The following is a 14,966-nucleotide window of genomic DNA, read 5'->3' as shown; positions in this document are numbered from 1 at the left end:
ACACCAGAGCTAGCACCTGTACTCATAACCCTGGGGCATTTATGTCTCTCTGAGACCAGAAGGAAGAGAGCCCCTACTAGCCCTCGAAGATCACTTCCAGCAGCATCTGGTCTCCCATTCAAGGATCAACCAGTCTCTACCCTGCTTAGCCTTAGAGGCAAGCCAGCAATGGGATGCAGAGTGGTATGACAGCTGGGTTACTCTCCTGTGCTTATTTGTCTGTACAGATTATACTCTCCCTTTTTCTGAGCTGTCGTTCATTATGTCCGAGGTAGGTCCTCTTTTCGAAGCAATCAAAGACAAAGAACCCTAAGGCCCAGTGGAGTCCATGGGCAGCGATACGCCCACAACCGCTGTATTTACATTGCTGAGTCCCATTCAGTGAAATACACATCCCCTTCAAACATCTTGTTCAATTATGTCATTTTCTCAGGATTATCTTTTACATTTATGTAATTTAGTGGACGTGCTTATCCAGAGTGATTTACAGTAGTAGGTACATACATTTTCATACTTTCTCCCCAGAGAATCAAATTCACAACGCTGGCATTTGAAGCGTTATGCTCTACCAACTGAGCCACACGGAACAAGGACATTTTCTCTCCTGGAAATCCATATACATTTTAAATGCCAAATTGGCCATTTGTGCTATGAGCAGAATTGAAGACCTCTTGCGATTTTAGTAAAGTGCAACAAACGTATATAGAAATAACAATATAACCACGATTAAAACGCATTCAAAATGTTTATCTTGAAAAAGTGATGACATTTTAATAACAAAAATATATTCTAAGTGGAACAGTCATTGTCTTATAAGAAACTGCTAATGTCACAAAATTATTACATTTATCTAATTTAGCAACAGTATTAAGGTTAATCGTTGTAAGGTTTAATTAAAGCAATTATGTGGTTTCAGCAGAATACATATTGCCTAATAAACAATATGCAAAATCATCAGTTCCTAAACTAACAATAAATGTATCATACAAATACCTATGAAAACATTCATAAACAGTAGTCCATCAATTATAGTATCTCCTCGTTCCTTTAAAACCAAAATCACTTGTATAAGTACAGTACACTGCAGCAGCCTCTCACACAGTTGTCTGACCACAAAACCACCATACTTATTCTACAACATAGCCGCACACATATTCTGTAACAAAGACCAAATGTACCCCTCATGGTGTCAGTAAGAAATGCTAGCATGCCCTGGTATGCCGACAACTTCCCTGTATTATCAGCCGTGAAGTAAGAGGGTGAAATGACTGAGGCCTAATTAGAGCAGAGCTCTGAGAGCCCTGAGGCTGCTGGTAGGGAGAGGTAAGCAAGCACAACAGCTACGTCCCAATACTCTTCCTATACCATCCTTTCCCCATCCCCTCTCCTTCCTGGTCATTGATCTGAAAGGACTTGATACGACAGAGCAGAGACAGAGCAGAGAGGGAAGAAAGGTCAATACCAGAGTTAGGATCATATCAATTCCACCAACAATGTAACAATTCCAAAGCTCTCATTGAAAATAAATGGAACTTTTTCCAACTTTTCCATTTCCATAGAAATTCAAATCCTTTTTTAATTGGCTGAATTTAAATGTAATTAACCCCAACCCTGGTAGAATCTCCAACAAAACCTGTATCAGCAGGCTAGTCATTCTAGACCATAAGGGAGAAAAAACTGAGTATACAAAACATTAAGAACACCTTCCTAATATTGAGTTGTGCCTTCAGAACAGCCTCAATTCATTGGGACATGGACTCTACAAGGTGTTGAAAGCATTCCACAGGGATGCTGTCCCATGTTTGCTCCAATGGTTGTGTCAAGTTGGCCGGATGTCCTTTGGATGGTGGACCATTCTTGATACACACAGGAAACTGTTGAGGGTGAAAAACACAGCAGCATTGCAGTTCTTGACACAAATCGGTCACCATCTACCATACACCATTCAAAATATTTTGTCTTGCCCATTCACGCTCTGAATGGCACACATACACAATCTATGTCTCAATTGTCTGAAAGCTTAAACATCCTTCTTTAACCTGTCTCCTCCCCATTCATCTACACTGATTGAAGTGGATTTAACAAGTGACATCAATAAGGGATCATAGCTTTCATGGAGCTGTGCAGAGTGTCCTGGCTTCGGCACGCCTGCAATATTCTTTCCTTTTAAACCCTCTCACTTTCTTTCTCCTGCTCGGTTCCTCACGGATTACAAAATGCTAACACTCAACATATCGCTCCCGTTGGAAAACCTTCAGAGCGGCTAGGAGCAAAATAATCCCTTCAGAGGAGCATGAAAAGAAATCTGGTGTCGTACTCTACATGCAGACCACAAAGAAGGTCCAAATATATGATGGGGTTGACATTTGCCCTTAAGAAAAATCATTAGCCATGCTAGCACCCAATACAGCAGCATGTGGCCATGATCTATCAAGGTAACATTTGGCACTAATTAGCACAGTTCTCAAACCAACCACACATAGGCTAGATTCTGACAACATGTGATGCTCAAGACTCCCAAGTCCCCCTTTTCTTGTCTTTTCTCTTTCCATCAGTTTTTGTGTTTTTTTGCGAGATCCTGTCAGGTTTGACAGAAAGGTGAACACAAGATTGCTGCTGGTGTCCTTCAGGCAAAAGAAAAGTCCGCTACAGGAGGGGAAACATATCCACCACAGTTCTCAGTTGAGGTGAATCTTTTTTTTAAGAATGCTTGGCTGAGCCTGGGTTGGAGGCACTACTTTCCTTCCAGTGAAATGATGTAACAAGGTAAAAGTACAATACCAATTCAAAAGACTGGTCACTTCAGCAGGGCTCAAAGTGTGCTGAGCAGTGCACACAGCCACAACATTTCCTTCAGGTTCAGAAGCCAATATATATTTTCCACAAAAATTACCTTCTGGAGAGTTCAACTAAACTTGCTTCTTACTTATATATTCTAATAAACCCTACGGCAGGGTTCCAGATAATTATTTTTGTAAAAATACCAGAAAATCGTCTACAAGTGATTTTAATGTTAGAAATCTGTTACAAAGTATTCCCACGCATAATAGAGATATATGTGATCATATACAAATGTAAGCAATGTTTGAAAATATTATGTTTTAGTCCTATATTATATATTTTTGGGCTTTTTGCTGTCAATTTGCAGTCTACAAATTATTTGTAATTATGTTCTGGCCTTCTGACCATCCGCTCAAGAAAAAATCATCCCGCGGCTCAATCTAGTTGATGATCCCTGTATTGCCTTGAATGCAATAGGCAACTGGATATAGACAGAGTCCAAACAAATAAATTACGCTATGCCCTGGGTTAAGCTGTACACGTTATTGCCTTTGACACACTTGGATGCATGGAAATAAACAGTGTTTCCTAGCCTTACTTCAGGCCGAGTAACGAATAAAGCTTAAGTCTGGTGGTATAAGTCTCTACTACAGTATGCAAAGGCAAGAATTGATCCTCAACAACATAGATCCGCTGCAGTGTTTCCCTCACTCCCCTGTGTTTCATCCCTGCAATCAATCCCTGCTCTTCTAATTTTCATGAGAGCAACGCCACCGAGGAATGGAGGGAGGGTTGAAGAAGAGAGGAAATAAAGGGAAAGTGGGCTTAACAAAAGTCATTAAGTATCAAGTTGTTTAATTGAATAATGCAAGGAGCATCGGCAATAGCTCATGTTCCCTCCTAGCGTGTCGTATACATCAGACTTAATGGCACTGATGTCACTTGCGATAGGCAGAAGTAGTCGTTTAACAAGTTAATAAACGTCTGATTTATGAGCAGCGCCAAGCTACTGATAAATAAGCGTTTGGGCAGACGTGTACTGTAGGTGAGGGGTTTCATTTCACACAGTTTTTGCAATCAACACCAGAGAAAAAATGAGTTATATTTGTGTCTGCCTGCAAGTCTTTTGGCCTGTGTCTGAATTCAATTGATCATGTACAGTGTACTGTATGCAGTATGTTCACGAAATGGTTGATTACATGCATGTGCATCCATCAAACGATACATCTCCAGACAGCTGATGTATGTATTGAAGAATCAGAACGAGGGCTCAGGCTGTAAATCAACATGGCCCCTCCACCACAACCAACCATTCGAAACAAACACACACACACAGGCACCCAAGCTTCTCAATGCACTAACACGGCCGGCTAAAACAGCTGCCAAGTCTGGGAGCAGTTGTACCACTAGCCATAAAATGGTAACACCCTGTGATATGAGCCCGTCTGAGGAGTCAATGGGCTCAGGGGCCTCCGAGAGCCAACACCAGGGGGGCCACATATTTTTGTTCCATTTTAAAGCCAGAAGCCACTCTTCAGGTGATGGGAAACAGTGGCTGAGAGACGTCAGCCCCCGAATGAAAACACGCCACATCTAAAAGTGTTAGAAGCGGATGGATAAATATATAAAAATGTTACCACCGTGAGAGACAAGGTGATGTGACAGAGGGAGAGATCTCTTTCATGTTAGCAGAGAGAAACATTTCATTTTAGGATGAATCAACATTTCCTGAAAGAGCCGACGCAAGGTGTATCTAATTATCTGTCAGTACATCCTCATTATAAAATGTCCCAGAGGAGTTGGGCATCTGATGTGTCATAACAAATGGGCTTATAATCAAGGCGTGTTAGTTACAGTATGTAGATGACAATATGAGGACATTATAGCAGTACCGGATGTGGTACCTTCCATATGCCTGTACAGTAACTGTGGAGTCAATGCCATGATTCTACTGTAGATCATGTCTGCTATCAATGGCTGGGAATATGGGCAATTTAATTATTCATATCCTTCCACTTTCCTGCTCGTTAGTGAATTCAGACAATTGTCTCAGCATGGAAACAAACATTTACATACTAAAGTCGATTACCAGTAAAATTAGAGCGTGACACTTGTTTATTTGCTGCTGTTGTGACCTCGGCTATCACTTAGCCATGGCCCGATTATGTCACCTGGAAGAATTTCATAAAACATAATTATAGCTTGCTTCTCTCTCGACACAGTTGAGCTATCGGTGTTGAAGGATAATTAAGCGGGGGAAGAGCCTTGCAGAAATGTGGAGTTAACGCTCGTCCGCCAGCAGCGGGCTTATGATCGAGGTCCACTTTAATGTACTGCACACCTCTCAGCAAGCACATGGGCAAGAACGTTCCTTCTGTCTTGTTGCTTAAAGCCCCCTCCAACAATGACGGATGCACGGCCAGCTAATAGATTCAGGGAGTAGCACTCAGGGCGAAGATGACAGAAAATTGTTGAATGATGTGCAATTTATGAAATGGGACTGCAGGAGCCTGGAATGGATGGTAGGAAAAATACTTACCTGGGACTAATCCTTAAAAGCGTTCTACTAAAAATTTCACAGAGTGAAAGAAAGTTGAGAATCCCCTTTCTCTGGGAAAACTGACCTTTCCCTTACATCTCGTAAAGGTCTAGTCTCATGAATGCTTCAACCAAATTGCAATTCAACCTGGAAGGGATAGCTGAGATAGTAATGGTGTATACTTTATATGCTGCAATGCCAATTTGTTTTCCAATTGCTGTGAGGGATTTATGTATTTTTCTCTTGTTGCCACGGGCAGTAAGACACTCCTGTTCTTGTTAGCACGTTTCCACAAGCGAAACTACTATACTGCTGGAAATTGACTGGTGCATGCATGATGAAATAGCCCTCAATGTTCTCTTGCTTGCTTTCGAAGTCATTGCTTTGTCTTTTTATCTTACATAATATACTGTAGCTGTATACTGTAGATGTGTAAGGAAATGTGTATGAAACATCGTTTCTGGTAGTGAGTGAACGTCGACACTTGGTTGCAGATGTCAATCATGTGTGTGATCTTGCCGTACTGCTAAAAGGAACAGTTGACTTTCCTCAATCAAACAAGGTCAAAGATGAGACGACTTCAATGCAACTATCAAGACATGCTTGACTAAGGCTGGGTGCTATACAGTATTTGACTATATACCAATATTGATGCACTGACCAGTTTGGGTTTTTACTTTACCTTCTATAACTGTATTTCAATGTTTGGTTTGTTAAATGTACGCGACTCTGGCGCATGTAATGTCAGTTGCATAGTTGACTCTGTTTGTTACTTGAGTCGTCTCTCTCCCTCTCCTCCTGCATGCTGCTTCCCCATGCGCTTTCCACACCAAGCCCTGCCCACTGTCACTCAAGGAGAGCAGTTGTCACAAGCACTTGCCATGCCATTCACTCTGTCTGCGTGGTTAGATGCAAAAAGATGTTGGTGACAACAATGCGGATTTATGCTTTGTTTCTTACAGTTTTTCTCAATCGCTTTGGCTCAATTCTCGAAAGATAATTATTTTTTCAAAACAATACAGTAAAATCTCTGAATAATTAGTTTCTTGTTCACACCAGATTTGAATTTCTTATTAATTTAAGCAAATTGCAAGTGTTTTGGCTAGAGGTCGACCGATTAATCGGAATGGCCGATTAATTAAGGACGATTTCAAGTTTTCATAATAATTGGAAATCTGTATTTTTGGACACCGATTTTGCAAAAAAAAAAAAATTATTATTTTTTTTTACATCTTTATTTAATATTTATTTAACTAGGCAAGTCAGTTAAGAACACATTCTTAATTTCAATGATGGCCTAGGAACGGTGGGTTAACTGCCTAATTCAGGGGCAGAACAACAGATTTTCACCTTGTCAGCTCGGGGGACCCAATCTTGCAACCTTAAGAGATAACTAGTCCAACGCAATAACGACCGTTGCACTCGTTGAACTCCACAAGGAGACTGCCTGTTACGCGAATGCAGTAAACCATGGTCAGTTGCTAGCTAGCATTAAACTTATCTTATAAAAAACAATCAATCAATCATAATCACTAGTTAACTACACATGGTTGATGATATTACTAGATATTATCTAGCGTGTCCTGCGTTGCGTATAATCTGACTGAGCATACAAGTATCTAAGTATCTGACTGAGCAGTGGTAGGCAGATGCAGGTGCATAAACATTCATTCAAACAGTACTTTTGTGCGTTTTGCCAGCAGTTCTTCGTTGTGCATCAAGCATTGCGCTGTTTATGACTTCAAGCCTATCAACTCCCGAGATGAGGCTAGTGTAACCGAAGTGAAATGGCTGGCTAGTTAGTGCGCGTTAATAGCGTTTCAAACGTCACTCGCTCTGAACCTTGGGGTGGTTGTTTCCCTTGCTCTTCATGGGTAACACTGCTTCGAGGGTGGCTTTTGTCGTTGTGTTCCTGGGGTCGAACCCAGGGAGGAGCGAGGAGAGGGACGGACGCTATACTGTTACACTGGCAATACTAAAGTGCCTATAAGAACATCCAATACTCAAAGGTTAATGAAATACAAATGTTATAGAGGGAAATAGTCCTATAATTCCTATAATAACTACAACCTAAAACTTCTTACCTGGGAATACTGAAGACTCATATTAAAAGGAACCACCAGCTTTCATATGTTCTCATGTTCTGAGGAAGGAACCTAGACATTAGCTTTCTTACATTGCACATATTGCACTTTTACTTTCTTCTCCAACACTTTGTTTTTGCATTATTTAAACCAAATTGAACATGTTTCATTATTTATTTGAGGCTAAATTGATTTTATTGATGTATTATATTAAGTTAAAATAAGTGTTCATTCAGTATTGTTGTAATTGTCATTAATACAAATACATTTTTTTAAATCGTCCGATTAATCGGCATCGGCTTTTTTGGTCCTCCAATAATCGGTATCGGAATCGGCGTTGATAAATCATAATCGGTCGATTATGGCAGCGGAGGTTTTGGCACGTGTGCAAAATAGGAAGTACAATTGTCTACAATTTGCCCAATAACTACATGCACGTGGCATGCTGATAAAACTGATGAGTTGATTCCCAGTGAAACTGTCATACTCTTCGCAACTTCTAAACATTCTTTCATCGTGTGAGGCATCACATGCAAAATTATCCATTCAATTATCAAAATCAGTCAGACATACATGTATACTCCATAAATATCTATGACATGGAATGTTTGTGATGTCTGCTAAATTGGCAAATTACCTGCCAGCTGACATAGTAATGAAATAGGAATCACAATCTTACCAATCAACCAATCAAGTTTGGAAGCATATATATGGAGCTTGCCCACAGCACAATACTACAATTTATGAACATGGAGGAACATCACAAACCAGAACAGCAGCTACATGCTCGTGGAAGAGAAATAAGAAGATATGTAAGAATGCGTGGTGTTGGTGTTCGGGGAAGACCTAATAGAGAAAGAGGTCGAAGGCAAACAATATGATGAAATCAGAGCCACAAGGGTGGACCATGTCATGAACCATGGTCTTACAATGGAAGAGGCTGGTCGGAGAGTACAGCCTAATGTAAAACAGGTCCACAGTGTCATCAATTGTGCAAACATTCCGTAGGGAAAACAGGTAAACATGTACTCATTCTTTACTTTTGTGACAGCATTTCATTCACAACAATACTGCAACTATTGTAAAGCTATATGCAAATCTAAAAATCACAATGTACCGTAAGATATGTATGCGGAATATAAAGCCAACAATTCCATCAGGCTAAGAGAGATCCAAAGGGCAATCATAAATGACAACAATATTTTCGCAAATATCAATTCTGTCAGCATTTCCACTATAGACAGAGTTTTGGGAAGAAAAATCTAATTACTATGAAACAACAGTACAAGGTGCCATTTGAGAGGAATAGTGACAGAGTGAAGGAGCTGCGGTACCAATATGTCCAGGTCAACCATTGGTGTGCACATGGTACATAGTACAGGGAGTTTTACTGTACTTCAATGAGGCCTGTATATACTACTTGAAGTTGTAGACACCCATAAAAACAGAAAACAAGGCCTCCCAGGTGGCGCAGTGGTTAAGGGTGCTGTACTGCAGTGCCAGCTGTGCCACCAGAGACTCTGGTTTCGCGCTTAGGCTCTGTCATAACTGGCTGCGACTGGGAGGTCCATGGGGCGATGCACAATTGGCCTAGTGTTGTCCGGGTTAGGGAGGGTTTGGCCGGTATGGAAATCCTTGTCTCATCGCGCACCTGGGGTGGGCTGGGCGCAGTGCGTGCTAACCTAGGTTGCCAGGTGCACAGTGTTTCCTCCAACACATTGGTGCGGCTGGCTTCCGGGTTAGCTGGCGCTGTGTTAAGAAGCAGTGCGGCTTGGTTGGGTTGTGTATCGGAGGACGCATGACTTTCAACCTTCGTCTCTCCCACGCACTTACGGGAGTTGTAGCGATGAGACAAGATAGTAGCAACTAAACAATTGGATACCATGAAAAAGGGCTAAAAATGCAACTTTTTTTATTTTTAAGAACAGAAAACATATATACTTTACTAAACTGTCTCATTCTAGAATAGGCTGTGCAAAACTAACTTTATATTTTGCTTCTGTGTTACTATCTAGAGAATAGTGGAGCTGGAAGGACATCAAATAACTACCCTTCTTGTTTTTAATCAGGCCTACTACTGTCGTGTCGTCAACAAACTTGATGGCGGGAGCTGGAACTGTGTGAGGCCATGCAGTCGTCAGTATATAGGGAGTACAGGAGGGGACTGAGGATGCACCCTTGTGGGGCCCCTGTGTTGAGAATCAGATGTAAGATCGAAGAGGGAATGTTGCCCACCTTCACCACCAGTGCTGGTGTAGACATAGATCAGCATGTTGTTTGTGCAACGGTATCTTCTAAATCAGAGAGGAATTGGCAAAACATGAACATGTTAGATAGCGCTAGCTAGCTACATGAAGCAATAGAAAACAAGTAATGTAACATCTAATTAGGGTCCCCTGGGAAACACTGAACAACACTTTGGTTCCTACCCTGTCACAATAATTCCTCCCTGGCTTTTTAATTTATTGTTATGCATTCCAACTATGTAATTAGAATAATCATTATATTTCCATGATTCCAACAATTTACCAGTTTACTAGATTTTTTTTCACCATTCTGAAGCCCAGCTAAGCAGATAGATAGATAGTACATTCACAGTTGACAATATGTCCTTGCCTGCATGTTATTTTGCATATATCATGCTTGACTCCATGTAGTCCATATTGATGGGCAACACTATCCTCCCTCCATTTCCCAGGGACAGGGATGCCAATAAGGCTATCACATTGTATTTGCGGTCATTCTCAAATAACCCTGTGTCACTCTGCAGTACAGCAGAGAGCTGTATGACTTTCCATTGCCTTCTTTCACATCTAACTGCCTCTCTTATGTGTATAGGAAGCACAGTATTAACCAAAAGGTGGTTTTAGCATCCCCGTCCAAGGGTTTCAATGGTTAAGCCCAACAGCCACAAGCGGACTGGCCATCTGGCATCTAGCATTTGCCCCAAAATGCCAGATGGCCAGTCTGCCTGTGGGTGCCTAACTAGTTTTTTTTTGTGTGCAAAATGACCATTCTCTGGCTAATAATGGGAACATCAAGGGAAAAATGGGCTGGTGTGGGGGCCTCGAGGAAAGAAATGGATCAGTGTGTTAGAAAATCCGGGGCCAATTCCTTGTCCCAGTCTGCCCCTGCCAACAGCGGTTTCATCAAGGCATTTAATTTGTTTACTTTTTATCTGATACACTGCCATTGCATATGACACTGTTTTAATCTGAGTAAAATTGAGAAACAATTATGTGGGTTAACCCACTCAACTCTATCCACGAGAAAGAATGCAACACAGAATGTACAAAATCAGAACAGTGCAGATTCACATGACATTGATTGAGTGAAAACAAACATGCCCCCTCTCAGTGCAGCAGTGGGCAAGCGTCTTCATATGCATCAGCAGTGATTCAACAATAAGAGCTGACATGTACATTGTCTGTCAAAAGGAGAGCAGCGAGAACCAGCAAACTCAGTCAGTCAGCCACCACCCATCCATCCACACACCTCATTGCGTGTGCACACGCATGCACACACATGTGAATGGACGCGCGCGCGCGCACACACACACACACACACACACACACACACACACACACACACACACACACTGGAATAACTTAACACTCCCAAGTGATTAAGTTTGCACATAGCCTACACACCCCACCTCCTCCAAATATACTTCCCTAACACATTCAGCAGCCCATTTCAATACCAATTTGTAAGTCCTCTGGAAATATACTTCTGCTAAATGCAAATGCCCATTTAAATGTAAGTTTCCACACATGTCCCGCAACTTCACAGCGATAGGCATATTTTGCATCTTAAAAAGGGGGGGGGGCAACACAGCATCGCTTCCATTAAGCATGCGGACAACAAATAGGCATACATGGACCACCTCCCGCCTTCTCTTTTGAAGACAAGTAGCCTAGGCTAAGATAAGTAACTGTAAGGCAGAGATGACATATTGAAAAGGGGAGTGCTGGCATTTTGGCAATTGGTGGAGAGTGTAGGTAGCCGAATGTATATGATTATGAACAGATAACATAACTTCGATAGTATAATATAAGGGCATAGTGAACAAGTGCTCGTCTAAAAAGCATCCGACATCGCACTTCCATGATGAGCTGAAATGTGCGCTTTGTGTGCCTATGCCATGGCATGTCAATAATATCAGGTCACAATAGGCCTACATAACTTGCAATTAAAATAGCTTACACAATTCATAAACCCGCCATTTATAAAAGTAGGCAACATCTCTGTAAAAAAAACAAGGCGAGGAAAAGTCTAAATTCTACTTACTATATACCCCGGCTGATGAATTCAAAAGCCTCGGTAACTGTATTTAAATGACAAAAAGGAGAATGATAAGTAAGTGATGTAATTGTACACTCGACAAAACAGGCATTTATCAATTGATAACGACATAGTGTGATAGCCTGCCCTGAAGTACTTGTATGCGACGCAAATTACCACTTACCAAAGCATCCAGATAAAATTCCTTAGGAAATCCAGATGAGTTGTATCTTCCTTCTCTCCAGTCAGAAACAGCAATGCTTTCTTATTCCAAATACAGGCCCCAAGTGAACTGAAAGAGAGAAGACCACAAAACAGCCACAACAAATTCCGTTAGAAGCGGGGTTCCCCCCTCCAAAAAAAGTGCTAAAATATACATCTGTGTGCAGCAAAAATAATAATACTACTCATACTAAATGGTGAGGAGGAGAGTAGGCGGCTGCTCCGTTCCCGCTGTCGCAAGAGACAATGAGACCGGTAATAAGACAGACAGAAAAGTGAGAGCTAAGCTTTCTTTAGAAAGCCAGCGCTGCTGCTGTTAAACTGTAGCCTACCACACACTGCTCCTGGCGATGGCTGGAGAGCGAGCGGGTCGGAGCGCGCAGGCGAGAGCGGAGAGAGAAGGTGGGCGCGGGAAAAGACAGCGTTCCAGATCAGATGCTTTCGACACACGCGCACACACCTGCATTACTCTATCAAGCCACTTGATGGCCGGCTAGTCGAGCAACTAACCCATGTAGGATTAGCTCTCCCGCTCTGCGTAAACGTTCCGCAGACAATAAATGGTTGATTTCTGTGACGATAATAAATCCATTACAAATGGATTAAATTAGTTACCCATATACAACGTCTCCCACGGCGGAACATAGCACTTGTTTTGATAAAATATTGGCATAAAACGGATATGTGAACTTGGGAGGCAAACTGCTTGTTCAACCTTTGCCGCCCAACTGTCCAGGTAAAAAAAAACAGCGCGCATGCTGCTGGATTTTTCACGTCGTATCAATTGAGTTTTTTAAATGAGTAAAACAATGTTTTGATTCAAATCCAACACAGCTACAGTAGATGTTAGTGACCCTATAAACCAATACCATTCGCTCGTTTTCTAAAGCAGATATCTGACATGACAGATAATTCAAGTGTTCGCATACCACAGGGACTGAAACAATAAACCATAGGAATATATATTAGACTTCATTTTCTTATCGTTTGAAATAGCCTATGAAACAAAGGAATTGAGTAATATTAGTCATTTTCACACAGAACTGGATTGCTGTATTTAATACTTTTGGTTATTGTTTCAATATTAATAAGTAATCATCAGAATTGTGCATGAGCTGTGTGTTTATCACAATGTATGGGTTTGTATGTGCATGAGAATGTGGTTATTCAAAGAGGGAAGGATGATGTTAAATTAAATTAATGATATAAATGTACGATATATACTTTTAAATGAATGATTTATACCATTAGAATCTTGAAGAATATAGCTTAGAAATCTCATGTGCTTAGTTTCACTGTCATACCTCATAAGAACTGAAAATATAAGATTTTTATACTCCAAATGAAAGTGCACACAACTTGACTTGACCTATCACTGTAAACAATGTACTTGTAAACAAACACTAATAAGCTTTAAAACATGGTTAAAACTATAATTTTTCATCCATAGCTCTGTCTATACATTTGAGAGTGGTTACATTCTCCAGCCCCATTCTTCAGATAATTACCAAATCAGTGGCTGTTGTTTGTACTGCAGATTGACACTTTAATCTAATGCCTGGTTACTACATATTCAATCCGATTTGCAGTTACATATTTACATAATGCTCCAAAGGGCCATTTATTTTTCTACAAACTGTACTAACAAAGTAAATACTGAGTTTTTTTTATATTTAGCTATCCTGTATCAACAGAATTGACCCCTGGATAACAACGATTGGTCAAGTCAAGTAGTGCACACTTTTAATTGATGGGAAATCGAAGGACAAGGCATTGGGCCAAAAAACACAGATTACACTATCGATACCTCACCCACTCTCATACATTTCACATGGTTAAAGGTTTGGAAACTAGTGAGTTCCAAGACAGACGGCTTTTTGGCCCCATACAGAAACATATTCTGTTTGAAGGGAGTTTGTCAACATGTCCATCTGTTAGCATCTATGGCAATGAGAGTCGATGTAACCTTTGTATCCACTGCCCAAGGATGCTCTCTCCACGTGCAAGAGCTGCATTCCAAAAGTACTCTTGACCTTTTGTGGATGTGTTGTGACTTGCGAAAGTATCACACATGTATGCCCCCCTTGGATATGACATCCCCCATGGATGTGAAGTTACTTTTGACTGGAATAAAAGTTACAGTGTGTACATATAACCCAGTGTCTACAATTACCTTATTTTATTTTCACAAGCACAAAAAGTTGCAAACACTGTCATGGCAAAATTATAAAATGATATCATAATTCCATCAGCTGTCGCTTTGATGAAGTGGGTTTGATGAAGGGGGCTATATATATTTTTTTTTCTATTTTTATTACGTAATGCATCACTCCGCATTTGAAAATACATCACTCATGGCTCCATCGATCCATACATATGACCTATTGCCTTTAATTCTATTGACTCTGAGGAACTTTACCACTGTCACTGTGACATTCACACACAAGATGAGACTGTGAGACAGAAGAAACTGATAATTGAGTGCGAGGTTGATAAAATTCACATAAAGAAACACATTTTTTTTTAATTGCACCAAAACAAATTAAATGCATTTGTATTATTTTGAAACTTTAGCTAAGTTCAAAGTGTTATTGCAAAAATATGCCTTGGATATCAGCCAGAGTAATGCAGTGTACTGTATACTGTCCATCGAAGCTGAGTGGGTGAAACTCAGTGTTGTTCAATGCAGTTTCTGTAGGCTATGTGTTATCCATTTTGGTCCATACAAGAACAAGGTGCTGGTTATGAGTTGCAGGTTGGCATTTATTGAGATGACTCATGTACTGGAGGCATTTTAAACCTAACCCTAAACTTAACCCTAAACCCACTGCTAACCCTAATGCCTAACACTAACCTTAAATTAAGACGAATAAGCACATTTTTTGTTTTCATGATTTTTTACGATATACAGTATAACCAATTTTGACATTGCAGCTGGCCCATCTAGCGGAAACCACTCAGTTTGGCCTCCAGTTGGCCTCCAGGGCCAGACTCATGACCAACCTGCTTATGAGTAATCAATATTATTATTGGAGACTTCCCGCTGGGCACAGATG

General features: G+C 40.8%; 1 protein-coding gene across 36 annotated transcripts in view; it reads right to left on the bottom strand.

Annotated features, from left to right (window-relative positions):
• LOC124008624 (receptor-type tyrosine-protein phosphatase delta-like) overlaps positions 1 to 12,555 on the bottom strand; it is a 651,437-nt gene extending 638,882 nt beyond the window's left edge. For 35 of the 36 annotated variants that reach the window (XM_046320036.1, XM_046320049.1, XM_046320051.1 and 32 more), the window contains exons 1-3: positions 12,102 to 12,256; positions 11,873 to 11,980; positions 11,695 to 11,731 (exon numbers count right to left, since the gene is read on the bottom strand). The gene's annotated coding sequence lies outside the window, so the exon portion shown is untranslated. Of the gene's footprint in view, positions 1 to 11,694; positions 11,732 to 11,872; positions 11,981 to 12,101 lie in introns of all 36 variants that reach the window. The other variant, XM_046320037.1, reaches the window with a different exon arrangement.
• Positions 12,556 to 14,966: the final 2,411 nt, after the last annotated feature.

The sequence above is a fragment of the Oncorhynchus gorbuscha genome, linkage group LG21, assembly GCF_021184085.1.
Source record: "Oncorhynchus gorbuscha isolate QuinsamMale2020 ecotype Even-year linkage group LG21, OgorEven_v1.0, whole genome shotgun sequence".
NCBI classification, from domain to species: Eukaryota; Metazoa; Chordata; class Actinopteri; order Salmoniformes; family Salmonidae; genus Oncorhynchus; species Oncorhynchus gorbuscha.
Note: the sequence above shows the minus strand (reverse complement) of the source record. Positions and strands in the feature narration are given on the sequence as shown.